The 13,788-nt window shown below is 33.7% G+C and overlaps 1 long non-coding RNA gene across 1 annotated transcript; it reads left to right on the top strand.

Moving 5' to 3' along the window:
* The first annotated feature begins 6,012 nt into the window (after positions 1-6,012).
* LOC127150228 (uncharacterized) lies at positions 6,013-7,362 on the top strand. The gene is made up of 3 exons (XR_007822374.1): positions 6,013-6,510; positions 6,647-6,737; positions 6,838-7,362. It is a non-coding gene; the product is annotated as an uncharacterized LOC127150228 (long non-coding RNA).
* The last annotated feature ends 6,426 nt before the right edge of the window (positions 7,363-13,788 follow it).

Below are 13,788 nucleotides of genomic sequence, written 5' to 3'. Positions count from 1 at the left end.
TTTGGATTAAGTTGGATTATTTTTCTTTGATGGTGTAATTAGTAAATTGTGGAACAATTAATCTGTGGAATTTTCCCCAAGGTTGAATGGGTTTCAACCTAAATTGTTGGTAAGTCGACTTGGGAAAATTTAGAGGTTGACCATTTTGATGTTAAGTGAAGTTATTGAAATTTCTTTTATGTTTTGGATTGGTTTATTTGGAATTTGACTGTCAACCAAGAATTTTTTCTAATCTCGAGGTAAGACATTCTACTACTAGTCCTCGAATGAAAATGAAATTAAGACCTTGCATGTATTTTATGTTACGTATTGATGTAGCTAAGATGCATAATGTGTCGTAGTTAATTGATGACTGATATGCTTATAGTAATGATTATGCTTGATATATTAATCACATGATGAAGGACTTTATGATTGATATTCATGTCATGTTTATGATGTTTATGATATTGCTATATGCTATGAACTATGGTGTTCTTTAGCCATTATGGCTATACCTACATATACAGTGTCCCTCAAGATCACCACCTTTCATAAATTTATGAGTGTGTGAGTTCGAGGGGACTATTAGTTTGTCATGTCATGCTTACGAGTGATTCGACGGGATCACTTAAAGTCCGATATCATAGGTGTTCCTTCAAGTTCACTAACATATGAGAGTGTTAGTACAGGATCACCAGATTGTGTGTGTTCCATTGAGCACATAATAGTTTTGGGTACCTCTTAATGGGATCTTAATGGGAAATTAACAAACACCTAGCGAGACTAGTAGTGGGTCTCTTACTGAGTATATGTTTATACTCACTCTTTTCTATGTTTAATTTTTCAGGCAAAGGTAGAGATAGATGAAAGTTCTTGTTCATGCTACATTCATTCATGGATGTGTTATGTTAGGCTCTAAGTGAGTGACTTAATAGGCGACTAGGACAGGATGATGCATTAAAAGATGCATTTCCTACCTATACGTTGTTGATTTCCTAATGATATGCATGTAGTACAAGTTTTCCTCTCTATCACCCAAGTGTAAGCGAAGAGGTTTCCTTGTAATTGGTGTTCTTAGTTGAATCTATAATGCATTTAATCCTATGTGATATACTTTATACAGAGTAATCATGCACAATATATTTATCCTAACTATATACACTAAGGTGAAATTGGCGGTGCAAGATGAACATGGAGATGGAGTGTGATGGAATATGAACTCATGTAGCAGTCATGGCGTGAAAGAATATTTAATTACTTAATTGCAATGTATTGTGCACTAATATTTCGAGGAGATACAAAGAATGCATCTATGAACTTTAGAATTAAGGTGAGCGTCCTCTTGGCAACTTCGCCATACTTGCCCGTCTCTCGGGATCCAAATACTTAAAGTTAAGCTATGATTTGTATCTAATCAGTTTGTATGTGTAACAAGAAATTTTATCCTATTTTAAGTCGAACGTCCTTTCGGTGCTTTTGCCGCACACGTTAACATTTTTGCAACTTATGGTGAAGGACGAATTCAGCGATGAATACAATCTCTTCCTCGTCTACTTAGTTAAATAGGGGTTTTCACTTGTTAGCTGATCATTACCAACACGATTGCTTTTTCTTTTAAATAAAAAAAAGCTTTAATGCACACATTTAGCTAAATAGAACTTACAAAACATACATCCAGAGACACTAATATCAATAACATATTACATTGTTCAGAAACTAATTAAATGCATTGGAAATGCATAGCAAGAGAGAAATGAGAGAGTGGTAGAAATGCATTAATATTATAAATAGAACTTTAGGCCTCTCAGCGATAGAGTAAATATTACAACTTAATACATAATAAATACAAAATAGAATACATAGAAATTAATCGAACCTTGAAATATGATTTCTCATATTCCTTGGCTCTGAATTTTGCCTGTTGTGAAGAGGAAAAATGGTAAAGGGAAAACTCTCTCTCTTTTGTCTAACCTCTCACCTAAAACTCAAATACAAAAAGGATGAAGGTAAAATGAGCATGCTCTCCTACATCCAATTTCACACATTTTGTTGTGAAGTAGATGCCTCTATTTATAGGAGGGGAGTGATGTTGACAGGATATTCCACACCTCAGTAATGCTTCTGATAAAGTTGCATCAGCGCCGCACATACGTCTTTTTATCATTTTTCTGACATTCGCGCCAACCAAATTTGTCTGCTAGTGCTTTAGATCCCTTAGCTTCTTGTGATTATAATAGTTTGTGTTTAAGGTATAGATTATTTATACTTGATTATAATAGAGTGTAAACTACCCTAGTTTGAGAAGAAATAGTAAAACTCTATAGCAAATAATGAATGTAAAATAATAAATACCGAAACAAATGGAAATAGTAAAAACTCAAACAAATTCAAAATCTAAGGGCCTGTTTGGGAGAAGGAAAGAACGTAGAACTTTTTCCATGTTTAGGACAAGGAATAAGGAGAGGGAAAGGAATATATTTAATCCCCTCTTACTCCTTCTTAATCCTTCTCTTTCTTCCTCTCAATCCCCTCTTATTCCTCCTCTTTCTTCCTCAAAATGTGTGATATTATTATTATTATTATTATTATTATTATTATTATTATTATTATTATTATTATTATTATTATTATTATTATTATTATTATTATTATTATTTTATAATAATAATAAGGGAAACTCTTGTAAATGTAACAAAACATTTCGATTTCCTCCTGCTATTTCTTTCATCGTCTTCCTCGTGCGATTTCGTCTTTCTTCTTTCCTCCTTTTTTATGTAATTTCTTTCCATCATCTTTTTTATTTTTCAATTCTTTATTTACGTCATTTAATCTTTCCATCGTTTTTCTTCTTCTCCACTTTTTTTCACTTTTCCATCGTCTTTCTATTTTTCCTCTTCTTTTTTCGCTGTAATTTCTTTCCATCGTCTTTCTTCTTTTCTTTTTTTTACGTCGTGTACAAAAAATAGTAAAATCTAAAAGATCGTGTATAAAGAATATTGAAAACAAATCATTTAAATTGGAGTAGCCAAATGTAAACTATCGTATAAAAAACTAAACAATCATGTAAGAAAAATAAAAGATCGTGTATAAAAAATCTTCAAAAAAATAATTTAGATTGGAGTAGCCAAATGTAAGCGACTGTGTAAAAAAGTAAACGATCGTGTAAAAAAAAATAAAAGATTGTGTATAAAGAATCTTGAAAAAAAATCATTTAAATTGGAGTAGCCAATGTAAACAATCGTTTGAAAAAAGTAAACGATCGTGTAAAAAAAATAAAAGATCGTGTATAAAGAATCTTGAAAAAAATCATTTGACTTTGAGTAGTCAAATGTAAACGATCGTCTAAAAAAAAGTAAACAATCATGTAAAAAAAAAACGATCGTATAAAGAAATCTAAACGATCGTGTACCAAAAGAATTAAAAAAACCGTGTAGCAAATTTTGAAAACAAAATCATATCTAAACAATCGCGTATAAATTGTATCTATATCTAAACGATCATAAATATATTACACGCGCATTGTTGATGGCGTGGTTGACAGGACATTTTTATTGTTTTACATGGTGGGCCTCAGGGCTTTTTCCGTTTTATGGCAAAGAAAGAAAAAGGGGGAAAGGATAACTTTTTATCCTTTCTCCGTTTGGTGGGAAAAAAGGGGGGAAATGGGTTAAAAATTTTCCCCCCATTTTCCTTCTCTTTCCCCATTAATTCCCTAATCCTTCTCTTTTCCTTTTAATCCTTCTCTTTCCGCCGATTTCTCCATCTTTTTCTTGCATTATCGATTCACCTTCTTCTCCCCTTATCTCACCAATCCATACTTCTTTTTGTCTGTCTTCTCCATAGTTCAATCGGTAAGGTTCTAATCTACTCCTTTCTGACATTTTTCCCATTGCGTCGACACCCATATCAACCCCATTTCGTCCGATCTATTTGGCCGAGAATGGTTTTCGACGCTTTGCTTTTTTTCTCGATTTATCCCCTTTCCTTCATTAAATCGATCCGGGCATGGCTTTTCTCTTCGATTTATCGCTCGAATATGAAGGGGTTTCGGTTTGTGTACGCCTTGTCGCTCGGATTAGCCATTGACGCTAAGATTTTGATCGTTCGATGAGATGTTGATGTTACACGATCGTCGATTGAGTTGATTCGAGAATGGTAGGGTTAAGGTATACATTCTGACCCATTTTTCTAATTGCCGATGATGAGGACGATCTTCCACATGTTTCTTTGTTGTTCTTCCTTGTCTATTCTGTTTACATGTTAGTGATGAAATTGATTTTATTTTCCTTATGATTATTTGCCAAAAAAGTTTGTCATACCTCAATATCCATGCGTTTTCTGTTGAGTTTTCAATTTTGGTATGGCTTTCGGTTTTCCCATGTGCTCTATTTAACACAAACTATTTTTGCTTATTTCTGTCCTTTCATCCGGTTATGTACTCCATTATGAGCATCATTTTATGTTTGTAGCACGCATAGGTATTCTGTTTTGTGAAAATTTTTTAGTACTATTTTCTTTTATACTTTTCCAATTTTATGGTGTTTTTTTCCATTCATATGTTGACTCACGGTTTATTGTGGATGTTTAGGGTTATTCTTTGTTTAATTATGTTGTTTCTGTGTATTGATTTACGTATTGTTTTTTATGTCGTTCCATATCTTTTGCTTACTGCTTATTTTGTATGTCCTTCCAAATTAAATTATGTTATTTCTATGTATTCGTTTAGTAATTCTTCTGTATGTCCTTCCATATGTTTATCATGTTCTTTATGTGTATTGGTTTTCTCGTTTCTGTGTGCGTCATGCCTTTCATATCACCGCATTTGATGACATTCCGTTTGAAGTTTAGTTTCCTAATATGAAACGTACTTCTTTCCTCTGAGGCAAAAAAAAAAAACACAAATTTCCCTATTTGTGTTTGATTTTTTCTGCATAAGTCATTGTTGCATGTGCATTATAACATTTTCGTATGTCTTATGGTTACGCAACCATAAGTCTTCAGGCAAAGGTATGCGACGACCTCCCTTTCATTTGTTTTTAACATTTTCACCCACACATAAAACTGCATTAACAATTTATAATTAATGTTTATTATTTTCATTGCAATGCGTGGGAGTACGCAACGAGACAGAAAGACGTTCTACAGTTCCTACGGCCTCCCGCATAAAAAAAGGTCCTTATCGTGCATTTATGTCGTTCCTTTGTTTTATTTTATATGTTTAAGTGCATTGACACATTATAAAGACTAGTCATGCTTCTGTAATGTACAAGGGACATTGACTTAATTTTTTTTTTTATTTACACTATGGTTTTCGTTGATGTTTTATGAATGTATTTCTGTTAATGCATGTTCCATAAAATTTGATAATTCACCTTGCATGGCACGTTCTATTATTTACAGCAACGAACCGTCAAAAACAATAGTTTATGGCCACTTCATAACACAATGCACAATCATACCAAAGTTTCACAAAATACGTAATTGTGAACTTGCTTAATTTTCGACCTAAAACTAAGTAAACATAGAACCAAATTTTAAGTTAATATACAAAGAATTAAAAAATATTTCTAGCATAGTGAATGTATTTGAAATTATGAGACAAAAAAAAACCGATTTGCATATGTTTGATGAAATTTTTCAATTGAATAAAGGACAATAAGTTTAAAATTATACTTTTGAATTTTTGTCCTAAATACAATAGTGTAGATGGAAGCGAGTTCTTAAAATAAGCGATGAGGAAGTATGTAATTAGTCCATTAATAAGATTCAACACTTCTTTTTAATAAAAAAAATACAAAACAAATGCGTTTTAAGTGATAGTTTTCTTAAACATATGAAAATAAACCTTTAAATGGCAACAAATGCATTTTAAATGCAAAAATCGTACAACAAGCTTACTAATGAATTGTATATAAGATGATTTCCAATGTAAGAAAACGCAAATGCTACTAGGTGAAACAAACTATCACATGTCCCTTTCTTTAACGATTTCTAACAATTTCCTCCACCATTAGCAGGTTTCCCCTTTTACATACGTAAAAAGTGGACCCACATGAAATCGCCGTTGTTGTATCTGCATTCACAATAGCGCAATGACAGATGCTTCTGATATTGGAGGCACTGTTGCATGATAATAAGCGCATAACTCACATCCCGGCCGATGCAAGACATAGGATTAGGCAACTAACGTACTTTCGCATGATACACGCATCTAACCTAGTGTGTCGAGAAAGTACGCGAATGGACAGACGCTGCTTCGTAATTTTGTGCCATCTACTACAAACTAGGGCCGATTTAGAATCTACTGAACACATGGACGTTGAGGAGATGGTCGTCCTCTTCCTTCATGTGCTAGCACTCGATGTGAAGAACCGACAGATCTAAAGGGAGTTCGTTAGGTTAGGTAAGATAGTCTCCCGACATTTCAACATGGTGTTGATGGTCGTTCTTCGGCTGCATGACGAGTTATTAGCCACACCACAACCTATAATGAGCGAATGCACAGACATGAGGTGGCAGTGTTTCGAGGTTAGGCGTAAAGAACTTACCGTGTCATTCACTAATTTTTCAAAGTTGCGCAAAATAAGAAACTATGTTCCATATTTGTTGCATGGGCCAACGTTACCGTGTCATTGACTAATTTACCGTGTCATATTTGTTGCAGGGGCCAAAATAAGAAACTGTGTTTCATATTTTTCAGACTTACTGTGTCATTGACTAATTTTTCAAACTTAACAGTCTAAAGGTTTTGAAGGGTAAGATATATTTTCGAACTTTGATTGGGTAAAATTGTATGTCATATGTTTCTTATGTATTTGTTTACCAACCTAACAAAATCGAACAACATACTCGCAGAGTATTACTACCTGTGCAACACGGGTTACCCAAATGTAGAGGGTTTTCTAACGCCCTACAAGGGCTAACGTTATCATCTACAAGAGTGACGAGGTGCCAGAAATGCTCCTGGGACAACAAAAGAGTTCTTCAACATGAAACATTCTAGTGCACGGAATGTCATTGAAAGAGCCTTCAGTCTATGGAAGGGATGTTGGGCAATACTACATGAAAAGTCGTACTACCCGATTCAAGTCCAATGTCGGACTATCATGGCTTGTTGTCTCATTCATAATTTAATAAATCGGAAGATGACTTACATTGTAGAATTTGATGACGAAGATGATGGTGACTCGACACATGCAACTACTACTAGGGACGACATCATATGCATTAAGCCCTCAAACGAATGGACTAAATGGCGTGATGCGCTTGCTTCGTCAATGTTCACAGAATGACAGTTGCTTAATTAGTAGTACTGTGCCATTTATATTATTGTCCCCTTCGTATACCATTCTGTATTATGCAACTCTTCATTTCAATTTGTCATCCTCATATTTTATGTACTGATACTTGGTTTTAAAAGACGTATGTCTATATGTTTAATTACCTTACTGCATAATTGGATAACATGTTTGGTGTCTTCTGTTCTTAAAATATATTTACTCATTAAATGTATCGTATACTGCGTGTAATGATTCATTTTTTGTATCAGAATGACAAGTTCTTCTAGAAGCCCAAAGCATTCCTAGACACATGCAGACGAGGCGTGTTTAGTAGACTGTCTCGTGGACTTGGTTAACGTGGGGGGGGGGGGGGGTAAAGGTCGGACAACAGGACCTTTCGGCCTGGTTATTTAGCACAGCTGGTGAGGATGTTAGGGGAGAGAATGGTCAGTTGCAGTTTGATGACGACCATCATCGAAAGCCGAATAAAGTTGTTGAAGAAGACATTTCAGGCCATTGCGGAGATGAAAGGCCCAGTAGGTAGTGGTTCGGCTGAAACAATGATGTCAAGTGCATCATCGTCGAGAGGGACGTGTTCGATCATTAGGTCCGAGTAAGAGTATGAACATAATTATATGACTAGCTAGTTTTTATGGAATACTAATTGCTTTGTCATTTTTTCATGTTTTTTGTCAGACGCACCCTACAGCAAAAAGACTCCTGAACAAGTACAACGCACTGTCACACGTGTTTGGGAAAGATCGAGCCACGGGGGCCTGTGCGGAGACCTTTGCAGACATTGATTCAAACATACAGACCGACAACGATAGTGTCCCCGCAGAGGATGGCATCAACATGGAGTTCCCCGCTATGTGCAGACCGAGGATGAACATGTCCCCTAAGGACATGATGAGCGGTAGATCAGGCCAGTCGAGCGATGGTAGGATGGGCTCTAACAGACAAAAAAGGAAGCGCTTCATGCAGCAGTTAGAGACGTACGATCTGATTCGCAAATGTATGGAGGCTGCGACTGATCAGCTGAGAACCATTGCAGAATGGCCAGAGAAAGCTATGAGCCGGGAGGACGTGATGCCAGTGCAAGTGATTGAGCTTATGGAGGCCATCCCAAACCTTACTATAGCGGAGAAGAGTAAGTGCATCATGATAGTGAATCAGAAGGTGTCACTCAGAAGAAGCTTCATCAAGATGTTCGATTCGATGAAGACCGCTTACTGTAGGGTCCCTCCTTGGCGGTGACCCGTGACTATGCTGATATCTTTCCCATCGAGGACTTTTATCATGCTTTATTTTTTTTTCCAAACCATGGACTTATATTTATTGCCTTTTCCATTTTGTTTGTTGTAATTCGTGTTACAGATTTATTTCACTTAATTTAAGGTTATTCGATGGTGCGTAAATAATTAGTTTATGGAATTGTCGCATAACGCATATCAATATACAGTTGAAAATAATGTCCTTAGCGAATTATGGTAATTGCACATGCATTACGCTACCAATTACACGTTTTAAAAAAATCACGTTGCATGCTGAACAAACATAAACTCAATTTCTAAAAAAAAGGGAAATTAAAAATAGGGGTCTTTTCAAAAATATAAAAAAGTGGCAAAAACGGAAAAAGCCCAGAGGCCCACCGTGTAAAATACAAAAAATGCCCCGTTAACCACGCCATCAATAACGTGCACGTAATATATTTGCAATCATTTAGATATGACTACAATTTATACACGATTGTTTAGATATGACTACAATTTATACACGATCATTTAGATATGACTACAATTTATACGCAATCATTTAGATATGGTTACAATGTATCTTTTCACTTCCATCGTTTTATTTTGTTACACAATCGTTTAATTTGGTTACGTTTAAATTTAGTTACATGATCGTTTAGAGTTGATCGTTTAGATTTAAAAATTTGTTACACGATTTTTTTTTAATTTTTTTTACACGATCGTTTACATTTGCCTACTCCAATCCAAATGATTTTTTTTTCAAAATTCTTTATACACGATCTTTTATTTTTTTACACGATTGTTTACCTTTTTTCTAACGATCGTGTACATTTGGCTACTCCAATCCAAATGATTTTTTTTCAAGATTCTTTAGGGTTTAGGGTTTAGGGTTTAGGATCGTTTACTTTTTCTTAATGATTGTTTACATTTGGCTACTCCAATTCAAATGATTTTTTTTCAAAATTCTTTATACACAATCTTTTATTTTTTTACACGATCGTTTACTTTTTTTTTTTTTTAACGATTGTTTACATTTGGCTACTCCAATCTAAATGTTTTTTTTCAAGATTCTTTATACACGATCTTTTATTTTTTTTACATGATCGTTTACTTTTTTTTAACGATCGTTTACATTTGGCTATTCCAATTCAAATGATTTTTTTCAAGATTGTTTATACACGATCTTTTATTTTTTTTACACGATCGTTTACTTTTTTAATGATCGTTTACATTTGGCTACTTCAATCTAAATGATTTTTTTTAAGATTCTTTATACGCGATCTTTTAGTTTTTTACACGATCGTTTACTTTTTTTTTAATGATTGTTTACATTTAGCTACTCCAATCCAAATGATTTTTTTCAAGATTGTTTATACACGATCTTTTATTTTTTTTACACAATTGTTTACTTTTTTACACGGTAGTTTACATTTGGCTTCTCCAATCTAAATGATTTTTTTCAAGATTCTTTATACACGATCTTTTAGATTTTGTTATTTTTGTACATGACATAAAAAAAGGAAAAGAAGAAAGACAATGGAAAGAAATCGCAGCGAAAAAAAAAAGAGGAAAAGTAGAAAGATGATGGAAAAGCAAAAAAAAAGGAAAAGAAGAAAAACGATGGAAAGATTAAACAACATAAATAAAGAATTAAAAAATAAGAAAGATGATGGAAAGAAATTGTAGAAAAAAAGGGAAGAAAAGACGAAATTGCAGGAGAAAGACAATGAAAGAAATGGCATGAGAAAGACGAATCACAAAAGAAAAAGGAAAGGCAAACCTGAAATATTTAAAAAATGGTTAACTTTATGGGCTTTGTTATATGAGTCGTAAATAGTTTGGTGTTTTGTTACATTCATGTAAGTTTCTCTTATTGATTAATTTATAAAAAACAAAAGTAATGAACAAATTTTTTCATAATCTTTCCCACATAATCCTTCTCCCAAACAATGATAAGGATTAAAAATAATACCCCATAATCCTTCTACTTAATCCTTCCCCCAAACAAGGATTACAAATAATCCCTCATAATCATTCTACTTAATCTTTCTCCCAAACATGAATTATAAATAATCCCTCATAATCTTCCTACTTAATCCTTCTCCCAAATATGGATTATGAAGAATCATTTCCTTTTCATAATGCTCCTCTCCTTATTCCTTCCCCCCATATTCCTTTCCTTCTTCAAACGGCCCCTAAAATAATATTAATTAGTGAAGACCATAAAACAGTATATATCGTAGGAGGTAATTATTATAGTTTTAGAATAGTGGAGTGTTATAACATAACCTAAAACCATCCTACATCATCTAAAATCGCTATATAAAAGAGTTAAAATTCATTATTTCAAATATAGGGGGCGTTTGGATGGCGGATTAACAATGTGGGGTTAGGGTTGCTTAACCCTAACCCGCGTTAGGGTTTCCATAAACCCGATTTTATCCCTACCCCTTCCAAATTAAATCTACCGAAAACCCTTCTTCAACTCGTGTTTATGCTCTCCTCAATCATCTTCAACTTCTCTTTGATTCTCTGCTCTGTCCTCAATCTGTCTTCAACTTCTACTCGATTCTCTTCTTCTTTCAGTTCCGAATTTGTTTCTTATTCTCCCTATTCTCTTCCATTTACAATTTGTGTCGATTCCTTGAACAGAAGTTCAATCGATATAATTAAATAAATTTGATTTTTCTTTTCGTTCTCTTCTGTCTTCCTTTCCTTCCTTCCTTCAGTTCTTCAGGTTTGCTTCTAATTTCTCTTGAATTTGTTTGTTAAACGTTCTTCGTCACGCTCTATTTTTGCCAATTTTGGTTGATGGATTTTGTTTTACAGTAGAAATTAGAGGAGAATTTCGTGTTTTACGGTTTTTTTTTAAATTTAAAAAGTTACTTTATGTTTACTGGGATGGAGTAGTTCAATTGTTGTTACTGCTTTATTGTTTATTTCGTATTTATGGTGAGTTCTCATTCCTCTTCTACTCAATTTATTCTATTTTGTTTCTTTTTTGGTTATGTTCTTTTCCATGTTTGTTTCTCCCGAATTGTATGAATGCTTAGTTTAATGTATTTAGGTGTATTTTAAGCTCTGGGGTTTTTTACTTTATACTCTCTTAAATGATGGATTTGTATTTTGGCAGAAGAATTGATACATTTCAATCTTTTGTTTACATTTAAACTTATGGTTGTTTTTTTGGGTTTTTTTGTTTTTCGATTTAATTTTTCTTTGAAGGAATGTTTGATAATTAAGAATCATGTGAATGATATTTTGGGAGATGGGTATTGTAGGAAATTAGTGGCAGACTATGTTTTATAAAGTTGAGAATAAAGGGGATTCTTGTTTCATTCTCCAATTTTTAAATAAAAAACTGGAACCCTGCAGTGAAATTTGAATGGAATTATGCACAAAAAATGTCAAACATTGAAGTTATTCACATTCAAACACATGCTGGCGCTTATTGATTTTTGAGAATTGCAAACAAATGGAATGTTCTTAATTGTGTTCAAGCTTCCAAGTGTAGCAGATGCTGTTTGTTGATTTTGTTGTTTTGCTATACTCCCTTTCTTATTAATCTAATGTTAGTTTTTGTTCCAATGTTTGTGGCCTTGAAAAGGCATATCGGGTTGTTAACTCTAGAGTTACTGAAATGAGATGTTTTGTTTTTGTATCTACAAGTTCTTCAAAACGATATTGATTTACTGAATCCTCCTACTGAGTTAGAGAAGAGGAAGCACAAGCTCAAGCGTCTTGTGCAATCACTCAACTCCTTCATGGTATTCTTTTTCTTCTATTTCCTTTCCATGCCATTTCTTGTGGCTGTTCAAATTTTGCACATCAATCTAGTTTCATATCACCAAGTTCTCTTTGTTCAGTAGTTAATGTTTCTGTTTTTGACTTGATTTCTATAATATTATGCGATCCTTACAGTACTGCTTTAATTGTCATATGTTGACGATTTGAAGGACGTCAAGTGCCAAGGATGTTTCACATGTAAGTTCCATCACTTGTCACTAGTTTGATATATTTGCAACTCTTTTGGATTCTGCTTGAAGATGATGTGGATTGAAATTTCTGATGACGATTGTTTTTGTCAACAAAATACAGTACCACTGTCTCCAGCCACTCTCAAATTGTTGTGGTATGCGGTAATTGCCCAAACAGTCTTATGCCAGCCAACGGGAGGACGTGCTAGACTCACCGAGTGGTGTTCTTTCAGGAGAAAGGATGATTGATGATGCGATGGATGACTTCCTTCCTTCCTTCAATAGCCCAAATTAGTTTTTTCTTTTTTAAAAGTGTGGATAATATCTAGATATGTAAGAGCAAGTGGGTGGCTATCATAGAAATGCCCATCTGGTCGCTGCGTACTAAACTTTTAGTTGCATTTAGTAAAAGCTTAACTTTCTTTTATCCACTCTTTATTGGTGCACTATTTTAATTTGCATGAGAATCTTTCAATTGTCAACTATATGCATATGTTTTCTTTTTTTTTTTCCTTCTATATCCCTTCACTTCGGTTTAAAAATGTTTAGGCGAATAGTAATAATTCGAACATTATGGCGATCAACCGCAACGTAATAAAAAAAACAAATGTACCGCGAGTTAATAAATTATTTCGAAATTTGCCAATTGTATTTAATAATTTAATAACATTACACATAGAAAAGAATAATATGCAATAAGAGGGGTTCGACGCTTTCGTAATAAAATATATGCAATAATAATTTATTTGGTATATATACAATGTAAATTTTAAAAAATTAATAAAAAAAAATAATATTCATAACTCCACCCACACAACCGTTTTCCCAAACATATATTATCATAAACTCACCCATAAATCTACCTACATAACCTTTCTCCCAAACACACCTTATTCATAATACTATCATAATCCTTCTCTTAAACACCTCTTATCATAAAATTACATTTATTAATCATTCTTCCAAACCAGAGTTACGATAAATCTAATCCTTCCATAACTCAACTCTACCACCAGACCATACCCTAAAAATTTTCGGATAAAAGATTGTTTAACAAACAACCCAAAAAGGGTATTGAAAAGTGAATTTGAATGGATCGATTAAAACAACCCAAAAAGAAGCTGCTATTCGTTAAATATAGTAGAATATATAAAAAGAGAGGGCCCACAGAGAAATAATGCAGGACACGTGGGACCCACATTCATTCCATTAAGATAACGAGATACCATGAATCTTAATAGAGATGCGACGTACTAGATAATATCTCTCTCCCTTTCTCTCTTTCTTGTCGTC

Source organism: Cucumis melo, chromosome 7, assembly GCF_025177605.1.
Source record: "Cucumis melo cultivar AY chromosome 7, USDA_Cmelo_AY_1.0, whole genome shotgun sequence".
NCBI lineage: Eukaryota > Viridiplantae > Streptophyta > Magnoliopsida > Cucurbitales > Cucurbitaceae > Cucumis > Cucumis melo.
Note: the sequence above shows the minus strand (reverse complement) of the source record. Positions and strands in the feature narration are given on the sequence as shown.